Genomic DNA, 19,902 nt, shown 5'->3' on the forward strand with positions numbered 1-19,902 from the left:
TTACTTGTTACTGAAACATGATTATTCTTTTTTAAAAATTTAATTTAATTTTTAATTTTTTAAATAAACATATAATGTATTATTAGCCCCAGGAGTACAGGTCTGTGAATCACCAGGTTTACACACTTCACAGCACTCACCATAGTGCATACCTTCTGCAATGTCCATAACCCCACCACCCTCTCCCTACCCCCAGCCCCCCCGCCCCCCCCGCCCCCCCCCCGCCACCTTCAGTTTGTTTTGTGACAGTAAGAGTCTCTTTGAAATGTGATTATTCTTTTAGAAGTATCCTGAATTACATGCCAGTCAATTGACAAATGTTTATTGGAAGCCTGATCATCATTCAGTGCTCACTATTATGGTAAAAGAATTTTTGAAATTGGACTATTGTTTATTTTTTTTCTATTGTTTATTTTTAAATGTTTGTGAATTTGTGTTTTTTTAAAAAGCTTATGATTTAAAAACACTCTTGGCTTGATTAACACTAGTATGGCCATAGGATCATCTGAACATTTTTGAGAACACTTTTGAGATATCAAGAGGATCTTATTAATACTTTTCCTAGAAAAAAGGTAAATCAGGTATATTGGTCACCCTAATTTTAGAAAATAAGATATAAAAACATTTTTGGATTTCCACAAGTTTGATTTTCTTGGCTTTAATTTTATGTCAGGCTTAAGTCAATCTTTCCATTTATCTAAACTCTGATAAGTGTTCTGGATTGTTGAATTAAAAAAGTTTTCGTTTAAGAATTTTTAAGGAGAGGGGCGCCTGGGTGGCTCAGTGGGTTAAGCCTTCAGCTCAGGTCAGGATCTCAGGGTCCTGGAATCAAGCCCCGCATCCATCATCCATCTCTGCTCAGCAGGGAGCCTGCTTCCCCCTCTCTCTCTTTGCCTGCCTCTCTGCCTACTTGTGATCTCTCTCTCTCTCTGTCAAATAAATAAATAAAATAAAATCTTAAAAAAAAAAAAGAATTTTTAAGGAGAACTTTTTTTCTAATAAAATTTAAAGACTTCAAAATAAAATGCCTGCTTATAGTCAGTCCAGTATTTATCCTTGCTCAAGCAGAAATATTAAGGTTTAGTCATATTAAAATGAAAAGTTTCCTCCAAAACTTTATTATATATTTCTTCCCCATGAAAAAACAGAGCGGACTGTGGGGGAGAAGTGCAAGGAACTGATATGCAGTGAGAGTCTATAATTGCATATTTATACAGCTATGCCAGAATAGGTCTGCAAGGCTGTTACTGGTTTCTTCTTTTTGCTTGTCTGTATTTTCAAAGTATGATTTTAATTCTTTCTTGTTTCTGGGTTCAATGTTCCGTTTCCTAAACGTCTGCTAGGGATTGCGCGCCCCTGCACCACGGAAAGCACGCTCACCGTGGGGGAAAAGGGCCGAAACGTTTCACCCGGGGACCACTCTTCTATGGAACCTTCTTAGGGGATACATTCGAGCCTCACAAGACTCAGTATATGTGAGGGCGAAAAATGCCATCGTCCGATTAAGTCCGGATGTTCAAGAATTCCTTGCAGGAGACTCAGTCCAGGATCAGAGTGAGGTCTTGCTGTAACCTAGGAGTAGAATCCGGCGCGGGAGTCTCAGCAGCCCTGCTCCCCCGCCAAGGAGGCGGACCGGAGGGGTGGGGCGGCCCGGCCTGGGGTCGCTGAGTGAGCATGCGCAGAGAAGGGGCGGGGCCGGGGCGGGGCTGAGCGCGACCTCCAGAGCGGCGGCGGCGGCGGCGGCGGCAGCGGCCGCGGAGTTCGGATTGCTGCGCGGGCGGAAGGTTCGCGGACGGCCGGCGCAGGAGAACCAGCACGTAGAGCCGGGCCACGGCCGGTGACTTGGTAACCAAGCGGCGGCGCTGCTGTTGCGGGGCTCGCTCGCACGGCCCGGCGGGACCTAGGACGGCGGGGCAGCAGGGCGCGGGCGCCGCGGGCCGGGGCGCGCCAGGTAGGTGGGCCAAGCTGGGCGCGGGGGCGACGCGGCGCCGGCGAGGAGCGGGGTGCAAGGATGCACCCGGCGGGGTGGGGCGGGGCGCGGCGCGGCGCGCATCTCGGTACCGGGTGCGCCTGACGGAGACGGCGCCCGCGGTTGTCATGGAAATCCTACAGCCTAGCGGTTCGCGGGCGGTTGCGTCTTTGGAGAACAATCCGAGCCAGGCCGACCCCTAAGCTAGTAGGAGACCCCGGCCGTCTCGCGCTGAGGGGAGTGCGGAGCTGGAGCGGGCGTTGGGAGCCAGGATGCAGGACGCGTCGACCCCGAGGCCACATCTTGGCTCTTGCTTGGATCTAGTGACTCCAGACGCTGAAGGCCTCGCTGTGTCTCCGGTGTAAACATAACCGGGTAAAAATAAGCATGCATCTCAGTGTAGGACATCTGGTCTCCATCCTCTCAACTCTACCCTTTTCTGCCGGGTCATAGCCCCCCGACATTTCTGGCATCTTGGCCTTTTGTATATTATTTCTTTCTGGCTATGCTGGTCAGTTAATTGAGGCCTGAGAAATTTGCAGGGATCTGTGACCATCTCTTGAAAACCCAGTCATGAATGTGTAGGCCATAGATGATTGAAACACTCAAAATGTCAAAGGTAAATTTATGTCTTTGTGGGCGAACGGATCTGGGATGGGCTTGCTTTCCCTCCCCGCACCCCACCTCCCCTGTCGCCTGCCCTCTGACATTACATAATGTTGTGTTCCTCCCGCCCTGAGTTCATCCATAATGACAGATCATGAAAATACTCCACTGGCCGAAAAGGAAGTATAAACAATTGTAAAGCCTCTTTTCTTGTTTTTTGCTTTGCCTTCTGAAAGTGTTCAGTTGGGAGGCTGCTTCAGAGTAGAATGACCACAGGGCATCTAAATCTAGGGAGTAGGGGGTGGGGTGACAGCTGGAATGTTGCAGTGAAATTCTGCCTGATTCATCTTGGTTCGCAGTGGATTGGGTGGACTGTGGGCAAGCCAGTGGGATTGGGGCCTGAACAGGATGACTTGGGTGTGAATCCTGGATCTGCTACTTGCCAACGCTGGTTCTCAATGTTCTCAACTCTAAAAGGTGAGAACAGAACCTGCTTTGCCATTTGTTTTGGGATGTAGGTGCTGTTGGCCTTGGTAAATGCATATAGAATAGGTTGTTCTAGAATTAAACTTAGTATTTCGTTGGTTGAAATGGCCTTTCTTTAAGAGAAGTTTTGATTCTGGATGTCGGCTAGGGCCTTTGGGGAATTTTTGTTAAGATGTTTACTCCTGGAAGGTTCGATTCCTTGATTTCTCTGAGGAAAGATGAATGATGATGCCCATGCCAGGAGGCTAGTGTGGTTGTCTGTTGGAGGGCTGCTGTCGGAAGACCATGATGCTGTCCCAGGAGCGGTTGTTGCTTGTGAATGGAAACCCACAAGGCCTCATTCCCTGCGGTGTCTTGTAAACACACCTCTGTAGCAACCAGCCAAAGTTCCTGGCAGAGTGTGCCCTGAAGACAGGGCTTAAAAGAAAGGAAGCTAGCCAGTTGCAGAGGGAAGTGGGGGGCTGTATTTCTCCTGGGCTCAGCAATAGAATTTGCTCTGCTGAGTCTAGTGGCTGCTTTACTTCTTGGTTTTTCATGAGGCTTACACTCTCTCAGTGTTTATCTGCTTTAGACTTGAAGTCAAGGGGAGACATTATTGTTTATTACATTGTTTGGGAAATGGTATATTTTCTTGTATTGCTGTTAAACTGAGTATTAGGATTTTTTTTTAAAGTTGCTATAAAGAAAGGATGAAATAAAATAATATACACAAGAGCTTGTTGTGAGCTGTTAAACACCAGAGAAATGGGGTGTATATGACTGAGAGGGCCACTGACCCTGCAAGTCCTTTTAGCCAGCGGCCTACCTTGGAACATTCTGCTCAGCCAACAGATCTGTGAATGCTCCTGAGGAATGGAACAGAAAGGCACAGGGGACCAACTGACCGGTGATCTCTCCCCCCCCCCCCCCCCCCCCGCCCCTGCAGCATCTCAAGAATCCAATAAGACAGAGAGGGGTCGGGAGACTTTGGACCAAGGTTGGAACCTGTTTCTCACGGAAAACTCCTTTATGGATTACATATTCCAGCAAAGTTCTCAGCATCATTAGCTACTCATGGTGTCAGGATGCTTTGGCTTTCACTGAGGAAAAAAAGAGTGCCAGGTCTGCAGGAAAAAAGGCTTGATTATGTGGTCGCTTCTTTTGTAGAACTTGATTAATGAGCTGGTCTTGAGAGATCCTTCAAAACACATTTTTATGGCTTTCTGGAAGAGAAGCTCTGTGAAGAGAACGTATTTTGGGGAGACCAGTATTAACACCATTTTGCTTTAAAGCAGAATGCCATCATGAACCAAATCCCCAGGAATTTACCCATATTTCTGTACATATGCACACCTTGCTTTTTTTAAATTGTTAAAAAATATTATTTCGGTTATACTGAAAAGTTGCAAGAAAATCCAGAGACTTTCTGGCTGTTCTTTACCCACATTCTCCAAATCGTAATTTGCATTATCCTCCTCTCGTATTTGTTCATGTGTCATTACTTTTTTCTGAACTGTTTAACGGTAACCTAGTGACATGATGTCCTTTTACCTCTAAGTACTTTATTGTGTGTATCTTAAAAACAAGGACATTCTCTTACATAACAACAGTATAGTTATTAAACATCAGGAAATCGAACATTGATACAACACTCTTATTTAATATATAAGTCTTTCCCAAATTTTGCTGGTAGTTCCAGTAATGTCCTTTGGAGCAAAAGAAAATCCAAGATTATACATTGTGTCAAATTGTCCTCATTATTGTCCTTTCATCTGGAACAGTTAGGGAGTCTTTGTGTTTCATGACATTGACATTTTTGCCACCTTTTTTTTTGGATGATGTCTCCCAGTTTGGGCTTGCCTGCAGTTTCCTCCTGATTAGATTAAGATTACCTCCTTTTGGCAAGAGTAGCACCGGGGTGACCCTGCAGCCATCTCAGCATGCCCCAGCAGGAGGAGGCATATGCTGTTGATTAGTCCCAGTCACTGGTCAGGTTAACTTTGATCACTTGAGTAAGGTGGTGCCTTCCAGGTTCCCTTACAGAAGTTACCATTTTCCCTTTGTAACTAATATGTATCTTTTAGTAAGATTAACTCCAGACTCTGTAAATACACTGTTACTCCCCATACTTTGTCTAATTTTAGAATCCGTTGATGAGTCTTACCTGAACCAGTTATTATGCTGGCTGACAGATGGTGATTTTCTAATTCGTATTTCTTTCTATACCTACCAGTTGGAATTGTACTGAAAGGAAAAGCATTTCTTTCTCCTGTGTTTATTCTTCCATTTACACCTCTGCATTCACGAATTCCTGATTTATGCAATAGATAATAATCTCTTATTCTTGTTCATTTTATTGCTATAATTGTCCCAGACTTGGCCTGCAGGAGCCCCTTGTGTCCTTTTGACACATCCTCATCATTCTTGGAGGACTTCTTTACTCCCTGGTACAAAGCCTTCAACACTTGGCTTGTACTTTCCAGTCTTGCATTTTGCCATTTCTCCAAAGAGTCTTTGTTCCTTGTCATAGAGAATGGTATTTAAAAAACCAAGCTTGGGATGCTATGTGCTCATTGCTGCTGAGGTGTTGCTGTTTCTAGGCCTTTTTAGGGACATGCACACTCATTCACACAGTCCACAAAATTTTCTCTGGTTTGTATTTTAAATTTAACGCTGTATTCTGGAGATCTGTATGTACTGACATGAAAAGGCCTTTGTTTTGTTTTGGTTTTGGTCTGTGTTCCAGAGTATGGGTTTATCATAATTTATTTAACTATCCTTTATCAATGGATATTTCAGTTATTTCCAATTTCCTACTCTAAAAATAGTGGAGAATCTGTGAATCAACTTATTGTTAATACTCACAAATATCTCAGTCTTCTAGATCCCTAGAAGTAGAGTTTCTGGGTCAATGAGTAATTTTAAATGGATAGCTCTGCCAGATTGCCCCCACTTATAAGAGGTTTTCACTTTGTACTCCTTCCATTAGGATGTGAAACTGCCTGTTTCTTTTTAACTCTGCCAACACTGAGGAGTATAAATCTTGTCAATTTTTGCCAATCTAATGGATAAAGAAGGCATTATTATTTTAATTACATCTCCCAAATTACCAAAAATATTGAAAACCTTTTTGTGCTCATTTCTACTTTTGCTTGTGTGAATTACCTGTGCATCTCCTTTGCACATTTTTTCTCATTAGGTTTTCTTTATATTACTGCATTGTGTAAGTTACTATAACTTTAGACTTTATTCTTGGCAGCCCTAGAAGTCTCCTTAAGTATGATGCATTTTTCATCCTAGAGGAGAAGAAAACTACTGTTTTCTGAGCATCCCCTACATCCCAGGCCTGGGCCAAGTGTTTATAGGCATCCCCTGCAAGGTCTGTGGTATTGAGGAGGAAGCTGGGTGAGGAGTGGCTAAGGTATCTACCTAAGAGTGGTTAGAAAGTCTTGAACTCGGATTCAAACCCAGGGCTGTCTGAATCTAGTACCACTTCCATTAAATCATATAGCTTCCTGCACAGTACTTAAAAATAAATCCTTTATTATATCAGTGTGGGGATGGGAATTAATTACCTGGAGCCCCCAATATCAATCATTTCTATTTCTAGTGTTTTGATCTGCAAGTAAGGGTCTTTGAGCCTACACGTCTTTCAAAACCATTTATTTTATTTCTCAAACTGTTGTGGACTCTGGAGTCAAAGTCTTTGAGAACTTCCAGCAGCTATGTGACCTTGGGCAAGTAGCTCAATCTTCTGTGTCTTGGTTTGCTCCTCTGCAACCCCAGAGGCTTGTTGGGTGGGGGAGGGCTTACATGAGTTAATACACATCAGGTGCTTGGAATGGCACCTGATTCCTGCTAGCTCAGGGACGTGACTCTTGATAATGAGTTCCCGTGCCCAACACAAGCAGGCAGTGTGGAACTTGGAACGAGAGCAGCGTTTTCTCTTCAGGTTTCACCATCCTTTTCATCATAAGTGGGCTGGGAAATGGAGAATCAGGGCCCCTGGGTGCTGTGTGCTTGTCTCCTCAATATGGTGTCTGCACATATCCTTTATCATGTGCCTACCAGCCAGCCCCTAGTGTTGGCTCACAGTCCTTAACCTGGGGCAGGTGAGATGCTGCAGCCCTTTCAAGGTGGAATCCTAAGGTTCACCCAGTGGAGGCCTCGGATGCAAGAAAGGTCCAGCTGGGGAGGGTCTGTGGCTATGAAGGCATGTCCATTTTCTGGAATGGGGTCAGGAAGACAGAGGGGCTTCCTCTAGGAAGGATCTCTTGAGGAGGAAAGCACTCAGCTCCTTGCTGCTCCCTTCCTGGGATGCTGTCAGAGCCTTTCCCTCAGACATCTGGTAATTCTCCTGGCCTGGAGTTTATGCAGTGCCCTTCCTGTTGCGCTTATAGGTGGAATTCTGAGCTCTCCTGACATCCTCTGCCTCTCTTTCTGTTCCCCACGCTCCTACTGTAGCTCTTGTACAGCTCATATCAGCTGCTGTCTGATAAAATTCTTTCATTCCAGGATGTAGAACTCCCCTTGTCCTGTGTTGCCTGCATTTCAGATGGTTCATTCTCTAACCCATTATTTAGAATTTTCAAGAAGGATGACCTAGGTGTACAAATTCTGGAAGTGTGAAGGAAATGCATTTAGGCAAGTATATGTTTCTGGAGAATAGGGTCCTTTTACATAATAGGGATGCCTGGTTCAGGAGTCTCCCTGGATTGTGGGGTGTGTCTGTTGGGGTGCTTTTGGCTGCCAAGCAAACAATAAGGTCATTTACTATCTCATAGAACTGGAGTTCTACTCTGTCAGCAGTTTTGCAGTTTCATCAAGGACCTAGATTTTTCTCTCTAGCCATCACTGCTATCATCCCAGATTCAGCCTCCTCAAGATGATGAGATGGCCCTCATGGTCAGCCGGACTGTGTGTTTCCCTGCTCTTGACACCAGCCAGTCCCTAGCCATGGTCTAGTAGCTCTCCCTCTGTGGGAGGGAGGGCTGTCTGTGGGATCAGTGAGGACCACGTGGCCTCCCCAGGATCCAGGTCAGGAGGTCTTGAGAATGCTGTATGCTGATTGGCTTAGGTGTGTTCCTCCATGTGTGGGCCCCTGGCCGGTGGCATCAGCATCCCCCAAGACTTACTAGAAGAGCAGGACCACCCCAGTCTACTGAATTAGAAACTCTGGGACGGGGCCTAGCACTGTGTTTTAGCAAGCCCTCCAGGTGATCTGATGCAAGGTCAAGTCTGAGACTTGCTTTAGTCTAACTAAGAACACCTGCATCCCTCAGCTGGAGGTGGGGCTGGCTTTTCTTGAATCCAGACAGGATTGTTCCCAGAGTAGAAAGAAGGGAGGATGAGTATTGGGTGGTCAGCCCCTGGTGTAAACGGAGGAGCCTGTGGGTATCTTTGCTTTTCATGCCCCATCCCCCCAGCCTCTGCCCCAGTTAACTGGCCCTGTTGTTTCCCAGCCTTCATGCCTGCAGCCACCCCAGCTCCCTTGAGAGTGGCCTGCATCCTCCCCTTAGGACTAAAGGAAGCAAGATGGCAACCTCCCAGCCCCAGGTTCTATCTCTGGCCTAGCGGGGATGGGAGTCCACTGGGCCAGCTGCTGAGGATCTGGGCTGGTCCTTATGACTCACTTTTCAGAGCCATTCTAGAAGCAGGTTCTGATGTGTAGGGTTTGCTTGCTTACTCTAATACTCCTTACTCAAAAAAAATAAAAAAATAAAAAAAGAGCAGTACAGTTAGTAGGGACTTGGGAATGCTTAAGAAGTTGGTCAGTGTGCGAAAGGAACCCATCAAAATCCTTGTGGAGAACACGGGCAGCAACCTCTTCGACCTCAGCAGCAGCAACATCTTCCTAGGAACAGCGCCAAAGGCAAGGGAAGCAAGGGCAAAAATGAACTATTGGGATTTCATCAAGATCAAAAGCTTTTGCACAGCAAAGGAAACAGTTAACAAAATCAAAAGACAGCTGACAGAATGGGAGAAGATATTTGCAAACGACATATCAGATAAAGGACTAGTGTCCAAAATCTATAAAGAACTTAGCAAACTCAACACCCAAAGAACAAATAATCCAATCAAGAAATGGGCAGAGGACATGAACAGACATTTCTGCAAAGAAGACATCCAGATGGCCAACAGACACATGAAAAAGTGCTCCATATCACTCGGCATCAGGGAAATACAAATCAAAACCACAATGAGATATCACCTCACACCAGTCAAAATGGCTAAAATCAACAAGTCAAGAAATGACAGATGCTGGCGAGGATGCGGAGAAAGGGGAACCCTCCTACACTGTTGGTGGGAATGCAAGCTGGTGCAACCACTTTGGAAGACAGCATGGAGGTTCCTCAAAATGTTGAAAATAGAACTGCCCTATGACCCAGCAATTGCACTACTGGGTATTTACCCTAAAGATAACAAACGTAGTGATCCAAAGGGGCACGTGCACCCAAATGTTTATAGCAGCAATGTCCACAATAGCCAAACTATGGAAAGAACCTAGATGTCCATCAACAGATGAATGGATAAAGAAGATGTGGTATGTACACACAATGGAATACTATGCAGCCATCAAAAGAAATGAAATCTTGCCATTTGTGACAACATGGATGGAACTAGAGCGTATCCATGCTTAGTGAAATAAGTCAAGCAGAGAAAGACAACTATCATATGATCTCCCTGATATGAGGAAGTGGTGATGCAACATGGGGTCTTAAGTGGGTAGGAGAAGAATCAATGAAACAAGATGGGATTGGGAGGGAGACAAACCATAAGTGACTCTTAATCTTACAAACAAACTAAGGGTTGCTGGGGGGAGGGGGGTTGTGAGAAGGGGGTGGGATTATGGACATTGGGGAGGGTATGTGCTTTGGTGAGTGCTGTGAAGTGTGTAAACCTGGTGATTCACAGACCTGTACCCCTGGGGATAAAAATATATGTTTATAAAAAATAAAAAATTAAAAAAAAAAAGAAGTTGGTCTGGAGACAGCCTAAGGGACCACTTTCAATGCTTCTGCCCAGTGTGACCTGCTTTGTTGATCCCTTTTGCAAGTACAGGTCTGGTGTAATTTGTGAGCTCAAAATAGCCTGCTGTTCCAGATTTTTCCAGAAACTGGTAAGCTGAGATAGTTCTAGATTTTCTTGACTTTCCAAAGGCTTTCCAAGGTATTTCTAGATTTTCTTGACTTTTCAAAGTTCAGCTTAATCCAGGAAATCTCATACCCTGTTGTCCTATATCAGTACTAATTGTTGAGGATGGAAGAGCAGCTGAGGAGGAGACAGGGTGGGAAAGGTCCAGAAAGGTGTTTTTCAAACAGCAGTGGTTTGCAAAATCAATTTGAGATTGTAGCCAGAATTTAAACCTTTTTTTAAAATAAAATAGAAAATATGCAACTACATGTCTTATAGGAAGGGTAGGCATTTTTGGTAAAAACATGTAGTTATTTGCATGTGGTGTGTGTTTGGGTATTGTTACAATGTCAATGTTTCCTACTGTCAGTTTTGGCAAAAATGTGTCAAATCTGACGGAGCATAGAGAGGAGGGGGCTAACCTGGCCATGCATATGTATGTGTGTATACACACATACCCGCGCATGTGCGTATGTACACACACACACACACACGTTGTGTCTTTTCCTGGGGAGAGGGCCTCTGGCCTTCAACCGAATCTTAGAGGTCTGTGACTTCCCACAGATGGAGAACTGCTGATCTAAAGTGTAAGGGGGCTTTCAGCAGGGTGGGCCAGTGGGAACGGAGCCAAAGCCCAGGGAGACAGCAGCACAAGGGATGTAGATGTTATGTGTTGTGGTCTTGCTCTGGTTTATCGTTTGTGTTGTTTGACCACCTAGAGGCCGGAGCCTCCTGACGATGTTGAGGATCCTTAGCAGGACTACCCTGAGTGACTCAGTGAGTCAAGTGAGTCAAGCGACTCAGTGAGATGTTTTGAGGCTGGTCCCATCAGAGCTATGGCGGCCTGAGATTCCCTCAGTGATCTTTTGTGACTTAACAGTAGTAACAGCTTCCAAGTTACCTCGGTTGCCTTTGGGACGCATGTGTTGTGCATTAATGCAGGTGTTAGTCTGGTTTGTCTCACAAAGTGAAGGCAGTAATCTCTTTGGGGTGTCTGTGTCTGGTTTTGAGGGGAACGAGATAAATTGCTAAATCAGCATTCTCATCTGGGGAAATGGGGGAAGTGCCTGGCCAAAAGGGGTTGTGGGAGTTGAATAATGTAAACAGATTTGTGCATTGCAGTGCTCTGGGCCAGTGTAGTTGGGAAGTTACTATCTTGCAGGAGACTCAGTATCTTTCCTCTCAATTTTATCGGGTGTGTAGGTCTGTTTTTCCCATTTTTTTGCCCATATTTAAAAAGCTATATTCTGTTTTGTCAATATCCTTCTAGTCATGTCCATGCTTTAGAAAGTTTCTCTGTGAAAGAAAATGGGATTTATAATGTTTGAAAATTCTCTGGGATGAGATATATTAGCTCTTTTCCAGGCTTGCACATTGTTAAGCGACTCAGCTTGCTTATATGTTATTGGAAATACTTTTTAAAGATATAAGAATTTTTATTTTTTTTTTTATTTTTTTATTTTTTTTTTTTAGCTTTTTGACCAGAGCTTGCACATTGCTGAGCAGCGAGCTCAGCTTGCTTATATGACTCTGAGATCATGATTGGAAATAGTTTTTAAAGAGCCATAAGGCGCCCCTAAAGATATTTTTAAATTGAAGTATAATTAACTTAAGTGTTATATTAGTTTCAGGTGTACAACATAATGATTCAGCAATTCTCTGTATTATTCAGTTCTCACCATGATAAGTACCATCACTGTCTGTTACCAAGCAACATTACTGCAGTACTTTTAAAGTTTGTGATGTAGTCATCTAGAACTTTCCTTTTGGGGAAAGTTCACTGCCCTGTAGTCATTGCCACACCACTCTATTAGAATTCTTGAACTATAGCAGAAAAGAGCCTCCTGTTATTTTTTAGTGCTTTCCCCAACCCAGCCAACCCCAGATACTATTTAGAACTGTAATAATAAAGGTGGCAGGTGAAAACATAAGAAGCCTTTTCCATTATCGTAGGTTGCAGGAAACTTTTTGAAGTCTAACACACTGTGTATTTCTAAATTTACATGAATCACTACGCTAATGAGTATGTAAAACATTCTTAACACTGATGCATTTTCTGTCTCCCTCCATTAAAAGCATAACAGCCATAAAAAAAAGTATCCAAAAGGCTAGAGTACATCCATCTCTGACTACTGCCCAGAGTAGCTCCGAGGGGAAATGTTGCAGAAGAAGGTTCTGCAAGGGGACTGCCAGCAAAGGTCAGAGAAGGATGTGGGCAGAGAGGAAACAGGGAAGTGGGAGGGGCATCCTTAAGTTTTGTGAGTGGTCACCGACTCAGCTAAGCCTTCTATTGACACATTTTTGTTGTTGTTGTAAAGCACATAAAAACTTGTGATTGTGTGAAATGGATGTTAAGTATTTTCACCTTTCTTCTTGCTTTGGCTGTGTTCTGCCTATACAAATGTTAAACAAATTGATCACATTACATAATTTGGTGATCATCTAATGGCTGATTAAATGCAATAAGAGAGTCCAATTAAGATGGGACTGTGTGCCAAGAAATGTCGGGATACTCCAGAATCTTCCAAACATTGTTACTCTTCTGGTTCTGACGAGGAGAGAGTCACAGGTGAGTGGATTGGCCTTAGGGAAATAGTCTGCTGGTAGACTGTGTCCACCCAGAGCAGAAGAGAAGCCTGCATTTGGATTTTGCCCCTAACCTGCCAAGTGACTTAGTAAAACCCATGTCTGAAACCGACCTCTTCTCTCCTTCATCTGGTAAGGGTGAGTCCCTCATTTCTTTCTCCCTTGCCCCCTGAGCCAACTATGAAGCAGAGTTGTGATGGTGCCTGAGGGCTGCATGGGTAAAGTTAGCTTTGGGTGATACCCACATACATACAGAGTATTTAGGGAAGTGGCCTTGGGAATCAGGCTCCTGCCTCTCCTCTTTCACTTCTGGCTCCCTTCTGCAGTGATTCAGCAGCAGCTTCCTAGAGTACACATACTTAGTGTCAGGGACCCTGCCGAGCACCGGATATGTCTGTGGAGGGCGAAGCTGTCTGTGTATCATGCAGCCCAGACTCCTCCTGGTCCACGTAGAGTGCCCGGTGCCTTTCTCTGGCTCTTCTACCCTGCACGCTTTCCCACACCCCCCTTCTGAGGCCCTTTGCATGTATTCCCCCAGTATAGCTCTTGGTTGCATGTTGACACCCAAATCCTTACCAGTTTTCAATAACGGATGGAGGCCACTGTACTTCATGATGTTTTCCCCGATAATTTATGCACAGCTGTTCAGATCCAGCTTGTCCCTTTCTAGCAGTTCCGTATCCTTCCCTGACTTCTCCATCTCCCTCTCTGTGGCCTCCTTTTACTCTATTTTTGGCTTATTTTATTTCCTATTACTCATTCCTGACGTTTTAAAAGGTATTTGGATTTAAAGTTATTAGTTAAAGAATAAAGTGATGAGAAAGGATTGAAGACAGAGTTTCAGATGAATACTACTGTATGAATGCTGTCCCTCCAAGAAGAGCCCTGAGCACATTTCAGGGATGCTTCCGTTGCTAAAGGCTGTCACAGTCTTCATTCGTGTGTCTTTCTCCTGGAAACACTGCAGAGCCCATGAGAATAGGAACCTGTCTTACTGGATAGTGCAAATCTTGCACAGAGTTGGCAATGTACCAGCAATGGCCTAAGATACCTAAGATGGCACCATTGTAGGTGCCATCGAACTGTATGGTATTTTGAAGAACTTTACTGAAGGGAGAAAGATGTTTGCATTTTGAGTCAACTCGATTATTTCATCATTCCTTAATTAGTCAAATATCTCTACCAAGCTTAGGAGTTAACCTTGTGGATCAAAGAGAGGTGAAAAGCCTGCAGACAGTTTGTGGAGCAGGGAGAACATTCTTGCGGGTTGGCGGACTGACTCAGAGAGAAGGGTGCCTCTGTGATGGTAGTGCCACTGTCACACCGAGCTGGTGGTTAAGAAGCATCAGGCCAGACCACCCTGTCCGCTGCTCAGGTCTGCCCCCATTACAGCAGCCAGCCCAGCTTCAGCCCCTTCCATAGCAGAGAGGGCTCTAGACCATCGTGGAACAGATTCACTCCCAACAGGATGAGATGAGATACTAGATCCTAGGGTGGTGGTTGCAGCGTCATTCCTGGGAACTGGGAATCCCAGGGCCTGACCAGCATCACAGACCCACAGGTTGGCTGCTTTGTAAACTGTTAAGGATTGTACCCATCTTTATCATGGCTCCAAGCAGCCGGTGGCTTAGACCGTGAACCGCATTTAATGGACTAACTGTAATGAATAAAAACAGGACTGTTTTTGCCTCATAACCTGCACTAAATATGCAAACCAAGCCATTAAATGGTTGGGGCAGTAAACAGGAATTCAGTCTATTAAAGCTTTTTGAGCTTGCTACTCAGGCCTAGAAATAGGATTGGTTGCCTTTTTTTGTTTGTTTTTTAAGGATTGTAAATGTTGATTATATGGGGGAGAAACTGTTTTATGAAATAACCCTACAATAAAATGAATCTTATGATGTTTATAAGGTCTAGCCTGGAGCTTGGGGTAAATTGAGAATGCTTTATTTAAAGCATTCCTGACTCCTTCTGGAAAAAGGGAATTGTTAATGAACTGAATCTAAAATAGTATCCTTCCTTCTCCCCAGCTGTCCGCATTTCAGGATGGGGGCATTTTCCACCATTGGATATGAGTGGGGCATGATAAAATGGTTAGGGTTAACATTCGGCTATATAGAACAGGAAACGCTGTGAAGAAAAAGAGACTTCGTAAGGAGTCTTACTTGCTTACTTGCAGTTAGAGTTTGTGTTCTGCCTTCCCTGCCGTGAGGCCCGACGCCTCCTGTCTAGGGTGGCAGCTAGGGGTAAGGCCAGCTCAGGGGCCTTCCAGACACCAGGTGGGAGGAAGGCAGACTTCCTGAGAACTCATCAAATGGGTCTGTACATCTTGTTGGCAAGTACCAAACCCTTGGCCACAGCTAGCTGCAAGGGAGGCAACAACCACTTGCCAACTAAACGTCAGGGTCCTGGGCCCATGACAAAGGAGGGCACGAGGGATACACATTGGAGGCAACTCCCTGTGTCTTTCCTGCAAGCTGTCTTTTTGGGAAGGTGAGTTTTTATGCTTATTGGGAAGATGTTGGCAGAATTTTGGGGAAACTTCTGGGGAGGCTATAGGCATGGATGGCTAACTAAAAAGTTGAGAGCTTGAGACCTTTCTCATTTCCACATTACTTTCATACAATAACTCGAAAGACGTCACTTGATCCCTTTGTTCCTTCATTTCCTCATTTGAGAAAATAGAAACGGCAGACATATTCTCAGGGCCAGTGCCGAGGGTTATGGCCCAGAACTGCTTCCCTCCAGTAGTCCCTCTGGTGCCTCTGAACCCATGGGTGTGTCTAGAGGGAAGGCCTCCTGGGTGGGGGGATTTTAGGCAGCATGTGAGATCAGGGAAGGGCCTCTGGACACGATGCCCTGAGTGGGAAGAGGCTCTAGAGTAGGGGGGGCCAAGAGGAGGCAGACAAGCTTTCCCCTGCCATAGTCTCCAGGGCTGGCTCATCCTTCCCCGCCATGAATCTCCCATGGACATGTCCCCTCCTCAGGTGCGGGGAGGGCCAGCCTCACTCGCTGAACTGGGGATGGCACCTGGGTCCTGGCTCTTTCTTTCCTTGTCCTGCTTTTCCTTTCAGAAGAGTGACCAGGTGTCTGCTCTGTTGGGTGAAAGGGATGTAGTAGCCAGTTTATTCTAGATGTTAGAAAACTGAATGTGTCTTTCTCTTTGAGGCATTTGGATTTTAAGAAGGATATATGTATTGGCAATTCCTAAACTCAAAAGAGGGCCTCTCCAACGGTCAGATGTTAGACCAAGGAATAGGCATGGGTAGGAGGAGATGCCTCCCAGTGTCTGGGTCTAAGTATTTGTCTGCTGCACACCCGGGTAAGGGTGGCCAGCTTTACTTTACCTTTCCTTCCACCCCAGTCCAGTGCGTGTGCTTGACACACACACCTGTCATGAGTACTCACGCACCACTCGTGCTCACACTCACTGTTCATGCATGCACTTGCACATATTTCGTGTACACACACACACACACACACACACTCAAAAACACACACATCCCTAGCAGGGCAGTAGCTACAGGAAGTTGAGCTCCCCTGAGGAGCCATGTTTTGCTTTCTGTCTGACCAGAATTCCTGGGACTTAGGGGTGTAGATAGGCATGTATTCAGGAATCTTTACAGAGGAACACTCTTTGAATTCATGCCTATGAAATAGGGAAATTACTTTTTGTGTTTCCAAAACTACTGATGGAAATTGTCTAATCTGTAGTAATTTTTCTAAACCTTTAAAAAAAAATTAACTTCACATTTTAAAAAGGCAAGGATTATCAGATGGCCCTTTCTCATCTTCTCTGCCCCAGGAGTGGCACCTGTAGGCAAGGCGTGAGCATAGCATCTTCAGTCGTATCCCAGCAGGAATCATGGTTGCCTGAGCTGGTGCTTCTCTTCCAGATTTTTTTTCTTTTTAAAGATTTTATTTATTTATTTGACAGAGAGAGAGAGAGAGAGAGAGAAATCACAAGTGGGCAGAGAGGCAGGCAGAGAGAGAGGGGGAAGCAGGCTCCTCACTGAGCAGAGCTTCTGATTCAGGGCTCAATCCCAGGACCCTGAGATCATGACCTGAGCTGAAGGCAGGGCTTAACCCACTGAGCCGCCTAGGCGCCCCCCAGATTCTTTTGCTAGCCAGTTCTTTCTCAGTATGAACACAGTTTTTTCATTTCATCTTTGAGAGTGAAGTGTTTTACTTAAGGGAGGTGTCCATCAAACTTTATAGAGCTCTTCTTCTCCCTCCATGGATGTTCTGGTCCATGTGTTATATGGAACTTGCCTTCCTATTCCACAGGTGCTGATGTGGGTGTCTAGCCCCAGTGAATTAGATGCTGTGCTTTTTCAGGGGAAACAGAGATTGTTGGGACACCCTCAGTCTGCAGTATGAATGCAGAAAGTGAGGCCCTGGCCAGGAGGGAAGTGGTTCTGATTTCCATGTTTCATCTCCCACTCTTAAAGGGGAAAGCACCTTTGAGGGAGTCTGGTGCGGGGAGAAAAGTACAGACAAGGCAGAAGTTCTTGAAATCATTGCTGACTGTAGAAGTTGGCTGTCAGCATACTTCATGTGGCCACTGGCCTGGGAACCCTTGCCAGAGACATAGCAGGCATTAGGGCACCATCTGAGTTCAAGATGGCGACCACTACAGGCCTAGAGGCACTTGAAGTGGAGAGTCCATGGAGCACAGACTGAAGTCCTAGGTCAGGATTGTGTAGTGCTCAAGCAATGCTTTGTCCAGTGGGAGACAAGATGGGCGGTGCAGTTCTAGACTGCCGCAGGGGAAGGAGTGTTGTTAAGTGGATCTGGGTCAGGCATTTGCCTCTGATGCTGGGGAACTCAGGATTCCAGCTGACCACATACACCCCCAAGATGAGTGATCTGAGAGAGGGTGGGTACAAGTTCCACTAATGGAGTGTAATTAGGGGGTGAGTGCCAGGCCACCAAAAGAAAAACAGCATCAGAGTAAGCTAACCTAGTATAGGCTCCCTGAAGGGCTGGCATTCATGGGGCTGAGTGCCTGGCTCACCTGCACCCCTGTTCGGGAGCCCCCTACCCTCTCCTTCTTGGTGTGTAGCTCCTTGACAATAAATCCTTAGAGATCCAGAGGAAATCACTGAAAATATTAAATTCTGCTTCACTGTGTTTTATTGCGGGGCGGGGGGGGGGTGTCATTGTGTCCCACAGTGGCACTCACATTTGTGAAGATTGTTCTCTGGGGACATGCCCAGTGAACATAACGGATCTGGGATGTCATAGGACATAAATGTCCTTCAGGTCAGGAACAGTAGCTCAGTTTTCTTTGTATCTCCAGAGTATCCCCCAGTGCCTGGTACAAAATAGGTGTGTAATCCATGCTTTTCGAGTAAATGAATGGACAAAGCTACCATTTCATTGTCGAAAGTGCAAGAAAAGCCTCAGTCTGTCCTAGGAGGACAGCCCATTTCCCAGAGGTCAAGTTGGGGTTTAGTCTCACTTAGGAGAGGGAAGTGAGACAGAAGCTTGTGGGATAACTGTGGCTCCAGTCAGTTCTCAGGGTGCAAGCAAACCTGGCTGCTTGGGTCCCTGATACGTCCTTGCTGTGCCCTGGCATTTGTGTCCTCGGCATGAATGTCAGCCAGCTGGCTGGAATCTAGCTGGCATTTCTGCTGCTCGGGAAGAAGGTGCCACACCTTCTTAGGGCTTGGTCCTCTTGGATTTTTTGTCTGTAAATGTGATCAACCTTTGATTGTTGTTTGATTGTTGTTCTAAATGTGAACAAACCTGTATGCACGGGATTCTAAGTGTGGTATCACAGGAACTAGAAGAAGCCCAGTAGGATGGGGTGCACAGGAAGGGTGGCCTCCTCCTTGGGTCTTGGGAACATCACAGGACTTCATGGAGAGTTATGTGTCAAGGGTGGGGGTGATAGCTTGAGCTGGGGGTTTCAAAAGAGACGTGTGTGGAGGACTGGGGGTAACGCTTAGGAAGGAGGCTCTGGAGAGGCAGAGTCAGCTCACTGAGGGGCTCCAGGTCTGTCAGGCCCTTTACAAGTTGGGAACTTCATCTCACACAGGAGACTTTTCAGACTTTTAAAAAACTTTTTTAGTCTGTTTTTGCTTCTCACTATTTTAAATGACAAAAGCAATTCCAGAGTCTTTTTTAGGAGTTTGAGGAGACCCTTTCTTAAATGATCATCATCTTTGTAACCATTCCTGTGCTCTAACCAGGCTTGTGGGCCACGATGGGCACCCTCATTCCCATTCAGTGTCCTGGGCGCCACTGCTCCATGCACCCGGATGCAGAGCTCCCAGAGCCCACTGTGCTGATTGGGAAGACATGTCTGTGAAATGATGGAAATGAAACAGGACCAGGGAAGAATATTCTAGACTAGCTGTGAGGAAAAGAAAGTGTTGGGAGTGTGAAGAACCCCAGAAATACAGGTTTCTGGAGACAAATATCACCTCAGGGTCCTCTCCCTGCTGTGAAACCGCTTCATCTGGCCCTCCTTCTGCCACAGACACATGCTCTTCCTATGACCTGGTGGGGTCTCCACACATGGGGTGCGGTGCAGACATAAAACAGTCAAGCCTGTTGCCAGCGGCTGGGGAGGGTGGTTGGTAGTGAGAGATGATGGGGAAGGGTTTGGCTTGTGGTTGTGCTAAAACATGCTCCTTCTTTAGGAGTCTGTGACTCCAGAACTGCGAGCATAAATATCACTATGCCGTGTGACATGGTGACATAGTCAGGGAGAGAAACATGGCAGAAGAGCAAGGCTGGAGAAGAGGAACATCGGGCGGTGTGCAGGGGACGCTGGGAGGGGCGAGGCGATGGACACTCTGGCCAGCAGCACGTGCAGCCTAACCAACTTCCCCACCTGCTGGGGTGACACCAACCCAGAGAAGCACCCCTTTGAAGCCTCTACCTTCTTCTTAGTGGCTGTACACTAATGTTACTTGGTGCAAGTCCCCAAAACCTGCTTGTACTTAGCTGGATTGGATGTATTTGATAACACGTTATGTTTTACAATAGGCCTACCTGTTCCTGGTTCAAAAATTATAAGCTATAGCACACTATATGGTAAAGTCGGCCTCTACCCCAGCCACCCAGATTCCCTCCCTAGAGACACCAGTGCCATGGGTTTTTTGTGTATTCTTTGCAAGATATTGTGTATA

The 19,902-nt window shown here is 45.7% G+C and overlaps 1 protein-coding gene across 14 annotated transcripts in view; it reads left to right on the plus strand.

Annotated features, from left to right (window-relative positions):
- Window positions 1-1,706: 1,706 nt before the first annotated feature.
- The window catches only part of INPP4A (inositol polyphosphate-4-phosphatase type I A), a 129,020-nt gene continuing 110,824 nt past the window's right edge, over window positions 1,707-19,902 (plus strand). For 10 of the 14 annotated variants that reach the window (XM_045077780.1, XM_045077781.1, XM_045077786.1 and 7 more), the window contains exon 1: window positions 1,707-1,951. The gene's annotated coding sequence lies outside the window, so the exon portion shown is untranslated. Of the gene's footprint in view, window positions 1,952-2,004; window positions 2,345-19,902 lie in introns of those variants that run through there. The other 4 variants (XM_045077785.1, XM_045077782.1, XM_045077787.1 and 1 more) reach the window with 2 other exon arrangements.

The sequence above is a fragment of the Mustela putorius genome, unplaced genomic scaffold (genome assembly GCF_011764305.1).
Source record: "Mustela putorius furo isolate JIRA1106 unplaced genomic scaffold, ASM1176430v1.1 tig00000224_pilon_pilon_pilon, whole genome shotgun sequence".
NCBI classification, from domain to species: Eukaryota; Metazoa; Chordata; class Mammalia; order Carnivora; family Mustelidae; genus Mustela; species Mustela putorius.